The 18,938-nt window shown below is 35.6% G+C and overlaps 1 protein-coding gene across 7 annotated transcripts in view; it reads left to right on the top strand.

Moving 5' to 3' along the window:
* The window catches only part of OPHN1 (oligophrenin 1), a 560,542-nt gene that overhangs the window by 260,061 nt on the left and 281,543 nt on the right, over window positions 1-18,938 (top strand). The gene's annotated exons all lie outside the window — the stretch shown is intronic.

The following is an 18,938-nucleotide window of genomic DNA, read 5'->3' as shown; positions in this document are numbered from 1 at the left end:
AAAAAAACACCACAAACAGGAAGATATACTGGGCTCATAAATTGAAAGAATTAATATTGTCAAAATGTCCTTACTGCCCAAGCCAATCTACAGATTCAATTCTATCTCTATCAAAATATCAATGGTATTTTTCATAGAAGTAGAACAGATAATTTGAAAATTTGTATGGAAACATGAACGATCCCAAAAAGCCAAAACAATCTTGAGAAAGAAGAACAAAGCTAGAGGTATCACACTGTCTTATGTCAAATTATAGTACAAAGCTACAGTAATCATAACAGTATGATACTGGTACAAAAAGCAGACATATAGATCAATGGAACAGGATAGAAAGCCCAGAAATAAGGCCACACATTTATGATCAATTAATCTATGACAAAGGTGCCAAGAATATAAAATGGGGAAAAGATAGGCACTTCAATAAATGGTATGGGGAAAACTGGACAGCTACATGCAAAAGATTCAAACTTTTGGTGGTTATTTTCCCAATTAAAAAATTACTTGTATTGTGATTTCTTGATTTATCAACCTTAGAAATTATTTCTTCATGCTGTAATACAAAAGATTCAAACATGCAAAAGATTGCACAAAAATAAATTCAAAATGGATGAAAGACTTGTTAGATCTGCAACTATAAAACTTCTAGAAGAAAACAAAAGCAGTAAGTTTTTGACATCTGTCTGATCAATATTTTTTTGCGCATATCACCTTAGGCAAGGGAAACAAAAGCAAAAGCAAACAAATGACACCAAATCATCAGACTAAAAACCCAGGAGTCACAGGAAAATGAAAATCAAAAGCACAATGAGATATTACTTCACATCTGTCCAAATAGCTTTCATCAAAAAGATAATAAATAACAAGTGTTGGCAAAGATGTTCCATCAAATTTTGACCTATGGCTTTGTAAGATGAATATATTAGCACCTCTGTCTCCCTTTAATACTTTTTAACGCTCGATCTCTATCAGCTGCAACTTCACTTTTCACTGTTAGAGTTAATAACATTACTATTCTCATCCAGAGCCTTAATTAAACCTTGTTAGTGATTATTATCAGGCTCATTTTATAGTGGCAGGAGCAAGTGCCAAATCCAGGATTTGAACTCAGATTTTATACCTCTAGTCCGTGAACTTTGATATTTATTATATTGGGTTAATATAAGTATTAATTTCTGTTGACTTGGATAGATCAAAGATAATCCCATTCTTTATTCTTTTCTTCTAATATCCTATCTACTAGGCTTAGCTTTCTTGGTCCACCTCTTTTAGACTCTTGTTTGGTTAGTTCCTATCCCTCTCACCTTTCAATAGTTTCAGCACAAGCAGAGTTTGTGAATTTTACCCCATGTCTATATTTTAGCTATTTCTTGCTTAGCAGAATCCTTCCCACCACTATTCCCATTCTCATCACCATGCAAGATCCCCCATCCCCTTGCACCATGGTCAAGGGAGGACAAGCAAGGCTCGATCAAGCTCTGTTCATAAGGGGTCTTTTATCCTGCAGTGTAGAATGCTGGGCTGTCCATTGGGGAGAACATAATAAAGACTCAGTCATCCTCCAAAGACACATGACAAGGGGAGTATTTATACTCTTTGATTCATATTTTTTGGGGGTCATGTCAGAGTTCCCCACAATGTGATGTTTTCAGTTCTCTTTCAAGGATGCCTTTGCCAGAGAAGAATAGCCACTGAATGGAGCCTTTGTGTAGACTCTGGTGAGACCAGGGCCAAACTGTCTAAAATATCTGAATCTGCATTTAGCCCATTATTAGGGGAGCTGGAGCTGGTATTGAAGCTATGATATAGTGTGTTCTCACCCAACAGATGGCAGGCAAGAAGTCACTGACAGCAAGACATGGGGCTCTCAGTCTTGTTGCTGTTTCTTCTCCATGAGCAGAGATCAAAGAAAGAACTTCAGGAAAGAGACTATTCTGGGGTTAGATGAGGTTGAAAAAATGCAGAAGATGGAACAAGGCACAAACCTAATATTTCAGGTGGATGAAGACAAGTCTGCCCTGCATTCCAAAGGCCAGTGTCCTGCACTCTGAGCCCAGCCTTGTGGGGCTGCTATGGATGGATTTTTTTTAAAGATCAAGAAAGTCTTTCAATATTTGAATGGATTATGAAATTCATATTACTTTATCCATGAGAATGGATGAACTAGAGCTGTTATACACCACAATGTGGATGAATCTGGACTAATGCATGGTTGAGGGGGAAAAAGTTACAGAACATTACTTGAAGCATGAGCCCATTTCTGTAAATTTCAGAAACAGGCAAAACTAGGTGATAATGTTAGAAGCTAAGATAATGGTTACCTCAGAGTGGGGTATTAATGACAGAAATAGGTACAAGGGTGCCTTTTCGATGTTGGTAATTTTTTTATCTGACTGCTGATTATGCAGGTGCGTTCATTTTCTGAACATTTACTGATATTTGTGCAGAGTATTTTTCAGAGTATGTGCTATAATTTTTTAAAAATTCAGAGAACATTTGAAAGATTCAGTAGCATGTTTTCCACTGAGAGTCTGGTATATATCTACATACAAGGAGAAAGTGGCTGAGAGAAGCTTTGTGAATTTATTCTCCTAATTATCTTCACATATGGACCTTCCTCCCCTACTATGATTTTCTCTCCCTTTTCTCACATATGTGAATTTCCCCAAGCAATACATAGTATTTTTCTATATAGTATGGTGGTTAAACTGTGGACTTGAACGAAACTACCTGGGTTTGCATCCCAGCTCTTCAACTTACTAGCTTTTCAGCTTAGGAAATTCACTTAACTTCTCTGGGCTTTAGTTTCATTAACTATATGTGATAAGTAATTGTACCTACCTTATAGAGTTGTGAGGATTAAAAAGTGTTAATATGTATAAAATGCTTAGAATAGTGTCTGAAACATAGTAAGAATTACATGTTCTTGGTATTATTGCTGTTAATATTTACAAGGAATAATTCTCTGAATTCCTGCTGTAGTGTAGCGGGTTAAAGATTTGGCATTGTCTCTGTGGCAGTGCAGGTTCATTACCCAGACCAGTGTGGTGGGTTAAGGATCTGGCATTGCTGCAGTTCTAGTGTAGGTTGCAGCTATGGCTCAGATTAGATCCTTGGTCTGGGAACTATGTTGCTAGTATGGGCAAAGGAAAAGGAAAGAAAAGAAAAGGAATAATCCCTGCTGCTTGTATTCTTTCTGTATCTTGCTCTTTTTCACTCGATATTTTATGTATCAAAGTCATCCATATTCATATATTTGAGTTCTTTCATTTTTATTGCTAAAACATTTTATTGTGAGAATATAGCATGATTTCTTTTTTTATCTTGATGTTTGATGAGTCATTTGCTTCCATTCTTAATGCTTGTGAAAATATTACTCCTTGAAAAGTGATGTACATGTTTTCTTTCGCAGGTTTGAAACTTTTTCCATGTTATAAACCTATGTATAGGATTTCTGGGTTATAGAGCATATACATCTTTCAGATACATTGCCAAAGTGAGATCCAAAGTGCTTATGCCAATTTATGTCATCACCAGCAATATAAAAGAGTTTCTTTGCTCCACATCTGGGGAAAACATAGGCTAATTCATAAAGATGCAAGAGAGTTTGGTTCAGCAAATCTTTATTGGGTCCCCGTGTCTTCTGTGTATAGCAGAAAGCAGTCATTCGTGGAAGACAAATTTATTCTTTCCCAAACACAAAGCATCTCTATTTAATACCAAATGAGATCACATATGTAAAAATATTTGGCATACAATAGATCCCTTTGCTCAAGCAATCAAGGATGTACCACATAGGCTAATATGGTCATGCTATTGATACAAGGTAATCTGTCCCTAAAAAATAGAAAAGTGGCTGCATTAGGTTTGAAGAGTAAAGATATCCCAATGGTCAATGATGTAGAATGGACTCTGCCTCAGAATGAGGTCACTTCTGTTTTCCAGGAACCAAATTTTAAATTTTATTTAATTTTAATTAAAATTTAAATTATGCACCTGTGGCTAGTGACTGTCATGCATGTCTAAAAAATAAAAAAAAATGTTGTGAGTAGAAAAATGTAGGGGAGTTAACATTAGTTCAGTACTTACTATGCACTGGGGTCTCTACTGACATTTAATCCTCACATTACCCTGTGGAGAAGAAGAAAGCAAGGGTTAGAGAGATGAAGAAAGCAAGGGTTAGAGAGGGTAAGAGCTTGTCCAAAGTCACTCAGGCTACAAAATGGCAGAGCCAGGATTTAAACTCAGGTCTGTCTTGTCTCTCCAATTCCAAAGTCAGTTCCATTTATTTTGTATGATGTTGAATATAATTTTCATCCTGCTGATTGGCTGTAGCTATGAACCAGAAAAGCTTAAATTTGAATGCCTTCTAACACAGGTAGTTTTTTTTTTCAAACACACATGGATAATTTTATTTTATTTTTATTTTTTAAAAAATTTATTATAATTGATTTACAATGTTCTGACAATTTCTGCTGTACAGCAAAGTGACCCAGTTATACATATATATACTTTCTTTATCTCACATTATGCTCCCCCATGTTCCATCACAAGTGATTAGATATATAGTTCCCTGTGCTATACAGCAGGATCCCATTGCCTATCCACTCTAAATGCAACAGTTTTCATCTACTAACCCCAGACACCCAATCCATCCCACTCCCTCCCCCTCCCCCAAGCAAACACAAGTCTGTCCTCCATGTCTATGATCTTTTCTGTTTTGTAGATAGATCATTTGTGCCATGCTTTAGACTCCACATATAAATGATATTATATGATGTCTGTCTTTCTGATTTACTTCACTTAGTATGAGAATCTCTAGTTCCATCCAGGTTGCTACAAGTGGCTTTATTTTGTTCTTCTATATGGCTGAGTGGTATTCCATTCTATATATGTACCACATATTCCTAATCCATTCATCTGTCAATGGACATTTATGTTGTTTCCATGTCTTGGCTGTTGTGAATAGTGCTCTGATGAACACACAGGTGCATGTATCTTTTTCAATGAAAGTTTTGTCTGGAGTGGGATTGCTAGGTCATATCGTAGTTCTATATTTAGTTTTCTGAGGTATTTCCATACTGTTTTCCATAATGGTTATACCAGTTTACATTCCCCTCAACAGTGAAGGAGGGTCCCCTTTTCACATTCTCTTAGCATTTGTTGTTTGTTTACTTAATGATGGCCTTTCTGACTTGTGTGAAGTGGTACCTCGCTGTAGTTTTGATTTGCATTTCTCTAATAATTAGTGATGTTGAGTATTTTCTCATGTGCCTGCTGGCCATCTGTATTTCTTCTTTGGAGAGATGTCTATTTAGGTCTGCCCATTTTTTGATTGCATTGTTTTTTTGTTGTTGTTGAATTGTGTGAGTTGTTTGTATATTTTGGAGATTAAACCTTTGTCAGTTGAGTCATTTGCAAACATTTTCTCCCATTCTGTGGGTTGTTTTTGTGTTTTTTTTTGTTGTTGTTGTTTTTTTTGCCTTTTTGCCATTTCGTGGGCGCTCCCGTGGCATATGAAGGTTCCCAGGCTAGGGGTCTAATCAGAGATGTAGCTGCCAGCCTACGCCAGAGCCACAGCAATGCAGGATCCGAGCCGTGTCTGCAACCTACACCACAGCTCATGGCACCGCCAGATCATTAACCCACTGAGCAAGGGCAGGGATCGAACCCGCAACCTCATGGTTCCTAGTCGGATTCGTTAACCACTGTGCCACGACGGGAACTCCCTGTTTTTGTGTTTTTTAAATGGATTCCTTTGCTGTGCAGAAGCTTTTGAGTTTAATTAGGTTCCATTGGTTTATTTATGTCTTTATTTTCTTTATTCTATGAAGTGGATCAACAAGATGTTGCTGTGATTTATGTCAAAGAACATTCTGCCTGTGTTTTCCTCTAGAAGTTTTATAGTATCTGGCCTTATATTTAGGTCTTTAATACAGTTTGAGTTTATTTTTGTGTATGGGTTTACAAAATGTTCTACTTTTATTCTCTTACATGAAGTTGTCCAGTTTTCCCAGCACCACTTATTGAAGAGACTATCTTTCCTCCACTGTATAGTCTTGCCTCCTTTGTCATAGATTAATTGACTATAGTTGGTTGGGTTTATTTCTGGGCTTTCTATCCTGTTCCATTGGTCTATATTTCTGTTTTTGTGCCAGTACCATACTGTTTTGATGACTGTGGCTTTGTGGTAGAGTCTCAAGTCAGGCAACCTGATTCCTGCAGTTCCAGTTTTTCTTTTCAATATTGCTTTGCCTATTCAAGGACTTTTGTTTTTCCATACAAAATTTAAAATATTTTGTTGTAGTTCTGTAAAACATGACAATGTTAATATGATAGGGATTGCATTGAATCTGTAGTTTGTCTTAGGTAGTATTGTCATTTTTGCTATACTGATTCTTCCAATCCAAGAGCATGGTATATTTTTCCATATATTTGTGTCTTGTTTGATGTCTTTCATCACCATCTTAGAGTTTTCAGAGTACAAGTCTTTTGTCTCTTTAGGTAGGCTTATTCCTGTGTATTTTATTCTTTTAGATGCAATGGTAAATGGGATGGTTTCCCTAATCTCTCTTTATGCTTTTTCATTATTAGTATACAGAAATGAAATTGGTTTCTGTGTATTAATTTTGTATTCTGTGAATTTACCTAATTCATTGATGAGCTCTAACATGTTTCTGGTAGTGTATTTAGGATTTTCTAGGTATAGAATCATGTCATCTGCAAACAGTGATAGTTTCACTTCTTCTTTTCTAATTTGGATTCCTTTTATTTCTTCTTTTTTGATTGCCATGGCTAGGACTTCCAAAACCTATGTTGAATAACATTGGTGAAAGAGGAAATCCTTGTCTTGTTCCTGATCTTAGTGGGGATTACTTCAGCTTTTCACCATTAAGAATGATGTTAGCTGTGGGTTTGTCATAAATGGCTATTGTTATACTAAGATAGTTCCCCTCTATGTCCACACTCGGGAGATTTTTTTTTTTTATCAGGTATTGGTGTTGAATTTTTTCAGAAGCTTTTTCTGCATCTATTGAGATGATCATATGGTTTTTATTTTTCAGTTTGTTGATGTGGTGTATCACATTAATAGATTTTGTGGATATTGAAGACTCCTTGTATCCCTGGAATAAATTCCACTTGATCATGGTGTATGATCTTTTTAATGTATATCTGTATGTGGTTTGAAAATATTTTGTTGAGGATTTTTGCATCTCTGTTTATCAGTTATATTGGCCTGTAATTTTCTTTTTTTGTGGTATCTTTGTCTGTCTTTGGTGTCAGAGTAATGCTGGCTTCAGAGAATGGGCTTGAGGGGGTGTTCCTTCCTCTGCCATTTTGTGTAAAAGCTTCAGAATAAGAGGTGTTAACTCTTCTCAGAATTTTGGTAGCACTCAGCTGTGAAGCCATCAGTTCCTGGACTTTTGATTTTGGGATTTTTTTTTAATTTTCCCACTGTACAGCAAGGGGATCAAGTTATCCTTACATGTATACATTACAATTACATTTTTCCCCACCCTTTGTTCTGTTGCAACATGAGTATCTAGACAAAGTTCTCAGTGCTGCTCAGTAGGATCTCCTTGTAAATCTATTCTAAGTTGTGTCTGATAAGCCCAAGCTCCCGATCCCTCCCACTCTCTCCCCCTCCCATCAGGCAGCCACAAGTCTTTTCTCCAAGTCCATGATTTTCTTTTCTGAGGAGATGTTCATTTGTGCTGGATATTCGATTCCAGTTATAAGTGATATCATATGGTATTAAATCTATACATAGAACTTCCATATGACCCCGCAATCCCACTCTTGGGCATATATCCAGACAGAACTGTACTTAAATGAGACACAAGCACTCGCATGTTCATTGTAGTGCCATTCACAATAGCCAGGACATGGAAACAACCCCAATGTCCATCAACAGATGATTAGATTAGGAAGATGTGGTGTATATATACACAATGGAATACTACTCAGCCATAAAAAAGAATGACATAATGCCATTTGCAGCAACATGGATGGAACTAGAGAATCTCATACTGAGTGAAATGAGCCAGAAAGACAAAGACAAATACCATATGATTTTTGGAAGTTTTTAAACCTCAATTTCAGCCCTGGTGATTGGTCTATTCATGTTTTCTGTTTCTTCCTGGTTCAGTCTTGGTAGGTTGTACTTTTGTAAGAATCTTTCCATTTCTTCCAGGTTGTCCATTTTATTGACATACAGTTGCTCATAGTAGTATCTCATGACCCTTTGTATTTCTGCAGTATCAGTTGTAACTGCTCCTTTTTCATTCCTAATTTTATTGACTTGAACCCTCTCTCTATTTTTCTTGATGAGTTTGGCAAAAGGTTTATCAATTTTTTTTTAACTTTTCATAGAACCAACTTTTGGTTTCATTGATCTTCTAAATTGTTTTTTTTTGTCTCTATGTTATTAATTTCTGCTGTAATATTTATGATTTATTTCCTTCTACTAATTTTGGGCTTTGTCTGTTGTTCCTTCTCTAGATATTTAAGGTGTAAGGTTAAGTTGCTTATTTGAGATTTTTTTTTCCTTAGATAAGATTGTATTGCTGTAAACTTCCCTCTCAGAACTGCTTTTCCTGTGTCCCATAGGTTTTAGATTGTTGTATCTTAATACTCATTTGTCTCTATGTATGTTTTAATTCCCTCTTTGATTTCTTCAATGATCAATCGTTTGTTTAATGTCATATTGTTTAGCTTCCAAGAGTTTGTGTCTTTTGCTGTTTTTTTTTCCTGTAGTTGATTTCTAATATCATAGCATTGTGATCAGAGAAAATGCTTGAAATAATTTCAATTTTTTAAAAAAATTATGAAGACTTGCTCTGTTGCCCAAGATATGATCTATCCTATAGAATGTTCTGTGTGCACTTGAGAAGAAAGTATATTCTGATTCTCTGTGGTTAAAAGTTCTATTAAGTATCAGTTAATTCTATTTGGTCTAATGTATAATTTAAGGCCTGTGTTTCCTTGCTGATTTTCTGTCTAGATGATGTGTCCATTGCTGTAAGGGGGATGTTAAAGTCCCTCAGTATTATTGTGTTACTGTCAATTTTATAGCTGTTAGTAGTTATCTTATATATTGTGCTGCTCCTATGTTGGGTGCATATATATTTACAATTCTTATTTCTTCTTCTTGTATTTATCCTCTTCCATGGGGGGACCTCAATTCTTTTTATCTTAAGGCCTTCAGCTACTTGGGTGAAGTAGTTAATGAAGTGTCAGCTACTTTATTCAAAGTCTATTGATTAACATGGCATTCTCATCTACAAATTACCTTCATGACAATATCTAGACTAGCATTTAACCTAATATCTGCATACTACAGCCAAGCCAAGTTGATACATAAAAATAACCATCACATACCACAGGAACAGTGTCGTTGATTTATGAATGCTGGAAGTAGGCAGTTCCAAGTTTTAATCGGTGCCCTCCAGATAGTCACTCTGATTCTCTTGGACTTTACATTAAGGTCATAAGATGACTTACAGTAATCAACACATTACAATCTAATATCTAAAGCAGGAAGGAATGGAAAGGGCTCTTTTCATATAACATTTTATTCTTTTATCCAGAAAGAAAAATATCTTCCAGAATCCACCAGCTGACTTCCTCTTATACCTCATTGGCAAGAATCAATTTGTGGGATAACCTCTAGGTCAATAATTGGCAAAGAAAAATGGAAGTCCTAAGATTCTCTCTTGAACAGCATTTCTTGAGAACATTGTTTCCTGCCTGATATCTGTAGAAATAATAAGAAAGAAGGAGGGCAACTGTTAGGGTTGGTGATAAACAGTGACTGACATAATGGACTTTTGAGATTAGAGAGGTTGGACCCTAACCAGAAACCTCTGGAATATGCTCAGGGGTCAGGAAATAGAAAGAATTCTGGTTATCTACCTATAGCACTTTAATATCATGGTCACAGAGGAGCTTTTGTCATATCTTATCTTCCAAAGAGAGACTAAGTATATTAAAGAGCCAGAGAGGGAAAGTGACTCTTCCAAGGTCCCACAGGAAGTCAATGGCAGACCTGGAACCAGAACTCATTTTCTTCTGGTTCTAGTCTTCATGGTCTTTGAATCATAATTGGTCTTGGATTCAGTAGGTTTTAAGCACTTTAAGTATTTATATGGAAATTATTCTTGCCTATATAAGGTAGGCTCCTTCTGTTGTTTTTTTTTAATTTTTAAAAAATATTTAACCTAATTTAGCTGATGATCCATTTATATCACAGTATGTATTTGGGAGCTGAAGGCACACTCAAAGCTATTAGTTTAGTGTCATTTTTCAGATGAGAAAACAGAAGCTTAAAATTTTAAATGATTGACACAAGGGCACTGCTTGTTAGTGGGGGAAGTGGGACTGGAATTCAGGTCACCTGATTCCTTATCTATGTAATCACACTTTCCTTCAGAGATATTCCATAATTATGATGTTTTAGACAGAGCTCAACTCTACTATGTGTACTCAAATCACTGATAATCTTATCAGCATCCCTAAATTGTCAATTTGGAGAATAATGCTGAGATAACCTTGTAGACCTAAAATAATAGCCCTCATTGAAGCCTTCCCTGTTTCAATCATTTTCCTTCAGATGGAATCAGATGCACTTCTCTGCATCACAGTTTACTTATTTGAATAAAATGAAGGGGATAAGCTACATAGTTTATTTTACTTCTAAAGTTTATGAATATATACAAGCTAAGATGAGAACCAGCAACGATGTCTGTAGATTGCCACTCTGAAAATCACTAAGTACCTTTCTAATTTAAGCCATTATCTATCCAGACAATTTTATGAATGAAACTTTTCATTTCCTTACCTGTTTTAAACAAAGCAGATATTTAAAGTTTTTGTCTTTTAACTGGCATTATGTTGTCAGTCTTAACTGACAAAACATTCCTTGAGAAGGTCCATATTCCAAAGCCAGATTTCTTCTGAAAAGACTCCCTGGGAAAACGTATTCTCCTAAGAGTAGGGTATATGCTCCCCAGGATGGCATGTCCAAAGATTTTTTTTTATTTTGGTTATTAATTTATGTACCTTTGTGTGTTTGATAGATAATAAGCTGCTTCTTATGTCTTTTTACACTTAGAGAAGGAGAGGACATTATTAGCCAGTAAGGGGGAAAAAAGGTTTAAACTCAAACCAGAATTTTATCTCTGAAAGTGGATTTTTAAAGTATATTTTCAAAGCATTTCCTTTCCTTTCCTTGACTATGTAAAGGGAAGGTACCAATTCATTATCCTTAACATCATCACTGCTAAACTTATCAAACAATATGTGTTAAGTAAGTATTTACCATACATTATCTATTCTTAGCTTCTCAAGAACTCTATGATATAAACACTATTATGGGAGAGCAATGAAGATGGCAGAGGAGTAAGATGTGGCACTCACCTCCTGCCACAAACACATCAAAAGAAAAATATCTACATGTAGGACAGTTTGCACCGACCATCTACTGAATGCAGGCAGAAAACTTTAAACTTCCAAATAGGGCCAGAAACCCTCACAATAACTGTAGAACAAAAGGGAAAAAAGAGAGAGAGAGAGAGAGAGCGAGTAAGAAGCAATCAGGATGGGAATAGCACTTCTGAGAGGGAGCTATGAAAGAGGAAAGTAACCCATAGGCTGGGAAGCCACCTAACTGAAGGGGAGATCAGCCAATGTGGAAGGACCTCAAAGTCTTGGAGAAAAGTGCAGCAGCTAGACTGAGGTGAGCAAAGTAGAGTGAAGCCAGAACTGACCATCAGTACCAGCACCCCCAGGCACCACAGCTTAAGATGCTTGAGCGGGGCTGGGTGATGAGACTCAGGCTCTGGAGAATATGAAAAATGTAAGCAAAATGAAGAAGCTCAGGAACCATTCCCAGTTAAAAGAACAAGAGAATTCACCTGAAGGACAAACATGAAGCAGACCTCTGCAGTCTAACAGACACTGAGTTCAAGAAGGAGATAGTGAAAACACTGAAGAAATTAAGGGCAAATATGAAAGAATTAAGAGCAAACATAAACGGTAATGCAGATTGCTTTAGAACTGAACTAGAAAATAGGAGGAAGACAGAAAAATTAGAAAATTCATTTGCAGAGATGCAAGCTTTGTTAAAGGCACTGAAGAGAAGAATGAATAATGCAGTGGGATGAATTACTGACTTGGAAGAGAGCACAATGGAAATCACCTAATCAGGACAGCAGACAGAAAACCAAATTAAAAAAAAAACATGAAGAGATCTAGGGGATAATATAAAGCAGGCCAATCTACTCATAATAGGGATTCCAGAAGGAGAAGAAAAAGAAAAGGGGATTGAAAATATATATAAAGAAATTATGTCTGAAAACTTCCCAAATCTAAAGGAAACATATCAAGCTACAGGAAGCACAGAGGGCCCCAGGCAAGTTGGACCCAAACAGGCCACACCAGTACATAGTATAATAAAAATAGCAAAAGTTAAAGACTGGATTCTAAAGGCATCAGAAGAAATATGAAGTATTAATTATGAGGGAACCCCCATAAGGCTATCAGCCTATTTCTCTACAGGAACAGTCCAGGCCAGAAAAGAGTGGCAAGATATTTAAAGTTCTAAAAGGAAAAAATTTGCAGCCTAGAATACTCTACCCAGCAAAGATATTTAAAATAGAAGGAGAAATGAAGAATTTCATCAACAAACAAAAACTAAAAAAGGATAGAAATACTAAACCCATTCTAAAAGAAATACTGAAAGGGCTCCTCTACGTAAAAAAAATTAAGAGGAAATAGAAAAATAGAAATTGAGGCAGTCACAATTGGAAAGCAATCATTAAATAAGCAAGATATGTATCTAAAAGTAAAAAAATACTATCATAAAAGTGACAATACACAAAAGGAACAGCAAAAGGATAAACATGAGGATGTTAAAAAAGTGTATCAAAATCATAAAATGTGGGGAAGGAAAGTAAGAAAATCTGGACTATTTTTTTTTTGGAATATTTGATCCTATATGGCTATCAGGCTAAAGCAAGCATATATAGCAAGGGGTTAGCATATTTGAAAGACAGGGAAACCACAAATGAAAGTCAAACATTACATTCATGAAAACTAAAAAGAAGAGGGCACAGCATAAAAGAAGTCATCCAACCCCCCGAAAAAAAAAGGAAAGAAAGGAGCAAAGGATAAACATAGAATCAACTGGAAAACAAGGTTTAAAATGGCAATAAATACATATTTATCAATTGCCTTAAATGTCAATGTACTTAATGCTCCAATCAAAAGACACAGAGTAGCAGATTGGATTAAAAAGCTGCAATATGCTCTCTATGAGACTCTCCTCAGGGCAAAGGACACGTATAGATTGAAAGTGAGGGAATGGGAACAGATATTTCATGCCAGTGCACAAGATAGGAAAACAGGAGTTCCAATATTCATATCAGACAAAATAGACTTAAAAATGGAATACTACTCAGCCTAAAAAGACCAAAATAATGCCATTTGAAGCAACATGGCTGGAACTAGATACTCTCACACTAAGTGAAGTAAATCAGAATGAGCTAACCAAGTACCATATGATATCACTCATATACAACACACATGAAACTCTCTACAGTAAAGAAACTCATGGACTTGGAGAACAGACTTTTGCTTGCCAATGGGATGGGGAGGGAGTCTGAGGGATTGGTAGTTTGGGTTTAATAGATGCAAAATATTTCTTTGGAGTGGACAAGCCATGAGATCCTGCTGTACAGCACAGGGAACTATATCTAGTTATTTGTGATGGAACATGATGTAGGACAATGTGATAAGAATGTGTATATATATATATTTATATATGTGTGTGCATATGCATATGTATTACTGGGTCACTTTGCAGTATAGCAAAAATTGACAGAACATTGTAAATCAACTGTAATAAAAAATTTAAAAAATAAGTACTATGATTATCCTCATTTTACATATGAGGATACTTAACAGCAGGGAAATTGGAACTTTAGGCAAAGTGCTATTTAATTTCAAGTGTAAATTCTGATATTGGGAAATGATTTGTAATTTTTGATAGATAGCATTTCCTGCTGATATATATAGCAATGTATATGGGCTGCAATTTTTATTCCCTTAAGAAATTCATCATGACCACAAAATACTTTTCTGAGAGCCTCAGAAAACTTTTTGTATTTGTTAGCTGTTTCATAGGTATTTTGCATAACAAAGCACCCTAAATCTCAGTGGACACAGCAGTAAGCATTTATTACTAGCTCATAGATCTCTAGGTTGGCTTTTAACCTCAGTTAGATTTGAATGGCTTGTCTCAGGCCACCGGGGCTATATTAGGTCTGCACCCTGTGTCTGTGCTTTTCAAGAATCAGAGAGCTTCTAGGGTAAAAGCAAATGGTGGGTGAGCAGAGACACTTCAGCCTTTTTGTTTGTTTGTTTTTGTTTTTTATTAATGATTTTTTATTTTTTCCATTATAGTTGGTTTACAATGTTCTCTCAATTTCTGCTGTACAGTAATGTGACCCAGTCTCTCTCACACACACATATGTATATATATATTCTTTTTCTCACATTATCCACCAACGTGTTCCATCACAAGTGACTAGATATAGTTTCTTGTGCTACACAGCAGGATCTCTCTGCTTATCCACTCCAAATGCAATAGTTTGCATCTGTTAACCCCAGTCTCCCAGTCCATCCCACTCCCTCTCCCCTCCCCCTTTGCAAATACAAGTCTGTTCTCCAAGTCCATGAGTTTCTTTTCTCTGGAAAGGTTCATTTGTGCCATATATTAGGTTCCAGATATAAATGATAACATAGGGTATTTGTCTTTCTCTTTCTGACTTACTTCACTTAGTATGAGAGTCTGTAGTCCTATCCATGTTGCTGCAAATGGCATATTTTGGTCTTTTTTATGGCTGAGTAGTATTCCAGTGTATGGCACATTTTCTTCCCTTTTTTTGGCCTTTTATTTATTTATTTATTTATTTATTTATTTATTTATTTATTTATTTATTATTTTTATACCATATCCTCTTAATCCATTCATCTGGCAATGGACATTTAGGTTGTTTCCATGTCTTGGCTATTTTGAATAGTGCTGCAATGAACCTAGGGGTACAGGTATCTTTTCCAATGAAAGTTTTGGCTGGATATATGCTCAGAGTGGATTTGCTTGGTCATATGGTAGTTCTATATTTAGTTTTCTGAGGTACCTCCATACTGTTTTCCATAGTGGTTGTACCAATTTACATTCCCACCAACAGTGAAGGAAGATACCCTTTTCTCCACAACCTCTCCAGCATTTATTATTTGTTGATTTGTTAATGATGGTGATTCTGACAGGTGCAAGGTGGTACCTCACTGTTGTTTTGGTTTGTATTTTTCTAATAATTTGTGATGTTGAACATTTTTTCATGTGCCTGTTGGCCATCTGTATATCTTCTTTGGAGAACTCTCTAGGCTGAAAACTTGCACACTGTCACTTCCTCACAAATTTTGTTGGCCAAAACAGGTCTTATGGCCAAACCTAATATCAGTTCGAAGTAAAACACTTTCTTCCTTTACTGGCACAAACTGCAATTTCACATGATACAGGAGATTGATACTGGGAGGTGGCCATTACTTGGGAAGGGTAATCCCATCTACCGTGTACTGGCTGATGGTGGTAAAAGAGAAGATATTTTGATGGAAACCAACAATATAGTGGAAACAACCATGGGATCAGAAGGTCTGGATTTGATTCCTAACCCTGGCACTTGGTAGTACTTCAAGGAGGTCATTTTCCCTTATGTTATTTTAACACTAAGGGTTTATGAGATTTCTTTTTCTAGTGTTTTCATTTTCTAGATAATGATGATGCTGAAGAAAGAGAGGTTGAGTTATTAGGCTAAGTTCAAATATATAGGTGGAAGTAGAGTCAAGGCTAGAACCTATACTTCTATTTCTATTTTTATATCTTTACCACTACAAAAGAGGACATATTGAGGCTAGTATGAAGAGATATTTCAGCCCTCCTCCTTCCCTCGTAAAATTAATTTTTTGGCAGTTCTATTTCTACATTGCAACAGTAATCCATTTTCATTTTCTTTCAAGGACTGAACAAGGGAAAATAGACCAAAATTATAAAAGAAAGGGTTGATGTTTGAACTGAACTTGCATGGAACAATATTTAAACTTTTTGTGTTGTTGGGGAAACTGCTAGCATTACTGCCTTGAAAGATCTTTCAGAGAATAAGTTTTAAATGGAGTCATTCCCAAAGTAGCAAGGTGGGCTAGAAATGATTCATGACCCACTCTATCTTTGTGATACTATAACGTTGTGTGTGTAGTTATTTATTTTTTAAACATTTATATAGTGCTTTTTTGTGCCAGATGTTCTTCTAAGAACTCAAAGATTAATTCATTTAATCTTCAAAATTACACTACAAGGCAGGGACTCTGTAAACGATTAAAATAATCAAAGAAACAAAACGGTAACAACAAAATAAGCATAACCCAAAACCTAAGGGAAAAAAAAAAAAACCCTAAGGCACAGGGAGGCTATATAATTCCCATAGTCATGCACTAGAAAGGAACGGTACTGATAATGAATGCAGGTAGTCTGGTTCTAGAGTCCATGTTCTTAACTATTGTACCATGCAAGCACACAGGCATTATCAAGGCACAAGGTATCAGAGTTACACCATCCAGCTCTGCTACATTTTCTGGTTCTGTGACATGACCCAAATGATGTCACCTCCCTGAGCCTCAGTTTCAGCTGTAAAATATAGATATTAATTATACCTGCCTGACAGGTTTGTGGTGGACATTAAATGAGGTGGTATGCATATTTGGTCCTGAAACATTAGTTATATTTCTGCAAATTATCAGGTTTTTTTTAAAATTTTTGCTTTGTAGGGCCTCACTGCAGCGTATGGAAGTTCTCAGACTAGGTGTCTAATCAGAGCTGCAGCTGCTGGCCTACACCACAGCCACAGTAATGTCAGATCCAAGCTGTTTCTGCGACCTCTCCCACAGCTCATGGCAATGTCAGATCATTAAACCACTGAGCGAGTCCAGGGATCCAATCTGCATCCTCATTGATACAGATGTAAAAATCCTCAACAAAATACTGGCAAGCCAAATCCAACAAGATATAAAAAGTATTATATACCATAAACAAGTGAGATTTTTTTTCCTATAATGCATGGTTGAATGAACATCTATATGTCAATCAATACATTATAGTATTATAATAAAGGACAGAAGTACAAGTATATCTCAGCTGCATATAAATCATTTGACAAGTCTGACAACCTGTTTGAATAAAAATATTCTACAAAATAGCAATAGAAGGGAATCCTCTCAAACTGATAAATGACAGATACAAAAAGCTCAGAGTTGACATCATATTATATTAATAGTGAAAGAATAAAATTTATCCTTCTCACGTAAAGAAGAGAACAATGATGTCTACTCTTCCTATATCTGTTCACTATTTTGCTCTTGGTTCTAGCCAGGATAATTATTTAGATTGGAAATGAGCAAACAAAATTGTATTTATTTGTGGATAACTTCATCTTGTATTTGGAAAATCCTGAGGAATACACACATACAAACACAAATACACACACAATTAGAACTAATAAAGGAGTTCAACAGCATTGCAAGATACAAGATCAACATACAAAATTAAATTGTATTTCTTTTTAAAAAAATGATTATTATTTTTTTCTGTTAGAGTTGGTTTCCAGTGTTCTGTCCGTTTTCTACTATTCAGCAAAGTGACCCAGTCAGGTATGTGTATATACATATATATATATATATATATATATATATATATATATGTATACACACACACACACACACACATACATACATATGTATATATAATATATATATTCTTTTTCTCATATTATCCTCCATCATGCTCCATCAAACCTGACTAGATATAGTTCCCAATGCTCTACAGCAGGACCTCATAGCTTATCCATTCCAAATGCAGTAGTTTGCATCTTTTAAACCAGATTCTCAGTCCCCCACTCCCTCCCCCTCCCTCTTGGAAACCACAAGTCTTTTCTCCAAGTCCATGAGTTTCTTTTTGGTGGAAAGTCTCATTTGTGACATATATTAAATTCCATATATAAGGGATATCATATGGTATTTGTCTTTCTCTTTCTGACTTACTTCACTTAGTATGAGAGTCTCTAGTTCCATCCATGTTGCTGCAAATGGCATTAGTTTGTTATTTTTTTATGGCTGAGTAGTATTCCATTGCGTATATAAACTTTCTTTTCTGCCTGATTCCATTTTTTCCCTTTGTTTCTTTTATTTATTTATTTATTTATTTATTTTAATTTATGGTTTGGATGATTTCCATTCATTTTTTTTTGTAATTTTCTCTTTAGTTTTTGTGAATGTAATGTTTGGTTTTGATTTGTGGTTGCCCTGTTTTTCAAGTGTGTTACCACCTTCTTATATCTTCTTGTCTTAGCTTGATACTTATATAGGCTCAAAGACATTATTTAAAAAAAAAAGAGTCTAGATTTTCTTACTTTTCTTCCCCACCTTCTATGATTTTGAAGTCCTTTTTTAACATCTTCATGTTTGTGCTTTTACTGTTCCTTGGGTTTATTGTCACTTTTACAGTAGGTTTTTTTCCCCCTATTAGATCTACATACTGACTTATTTAAGTGATTGCTTTCCAATTGTGATTTCCTCCATTCTATTTCTTCTTACTTCTTTTTTATTTAGAGAAGCCCTTTCACTGTTTTTTTAGAATGGGTTTAGTATTGCTGTACTCTTTTAGCTTTTGTTTGTTGGAGAAATTCTTCATTTCCCCTTCTATTTTAACTGATATTCTTGTGGGGTAGAGTACTAGCCTGCAAATTTCTCCTTTTTTAGATCTTTGAAAATAACTTGCCACTCTCTTCTGGCCTGTAGTGTTTCTGTAGAGAAATCAGCTGATAGCCTTA

Source organism: Sus scrofa, chromosome X (genome assembly GCF_000003025.6).
Source record: "Sus scrofa isolate TJ Tabasco breed Duroc chromosome X, Sscrofa11.1, whole genome shotgun sequence".
Classification (NCBI taxonomy): Eukaryota; Metazoa; Chordata; class Mammalia; order Artiodactyla; family Suidae; genus Sus; species Sus scrofa.
Note: the sequence above shows the minus strand (reverse complement) of the source record. Positions and strands in the feature narration are given on the sequence as shown.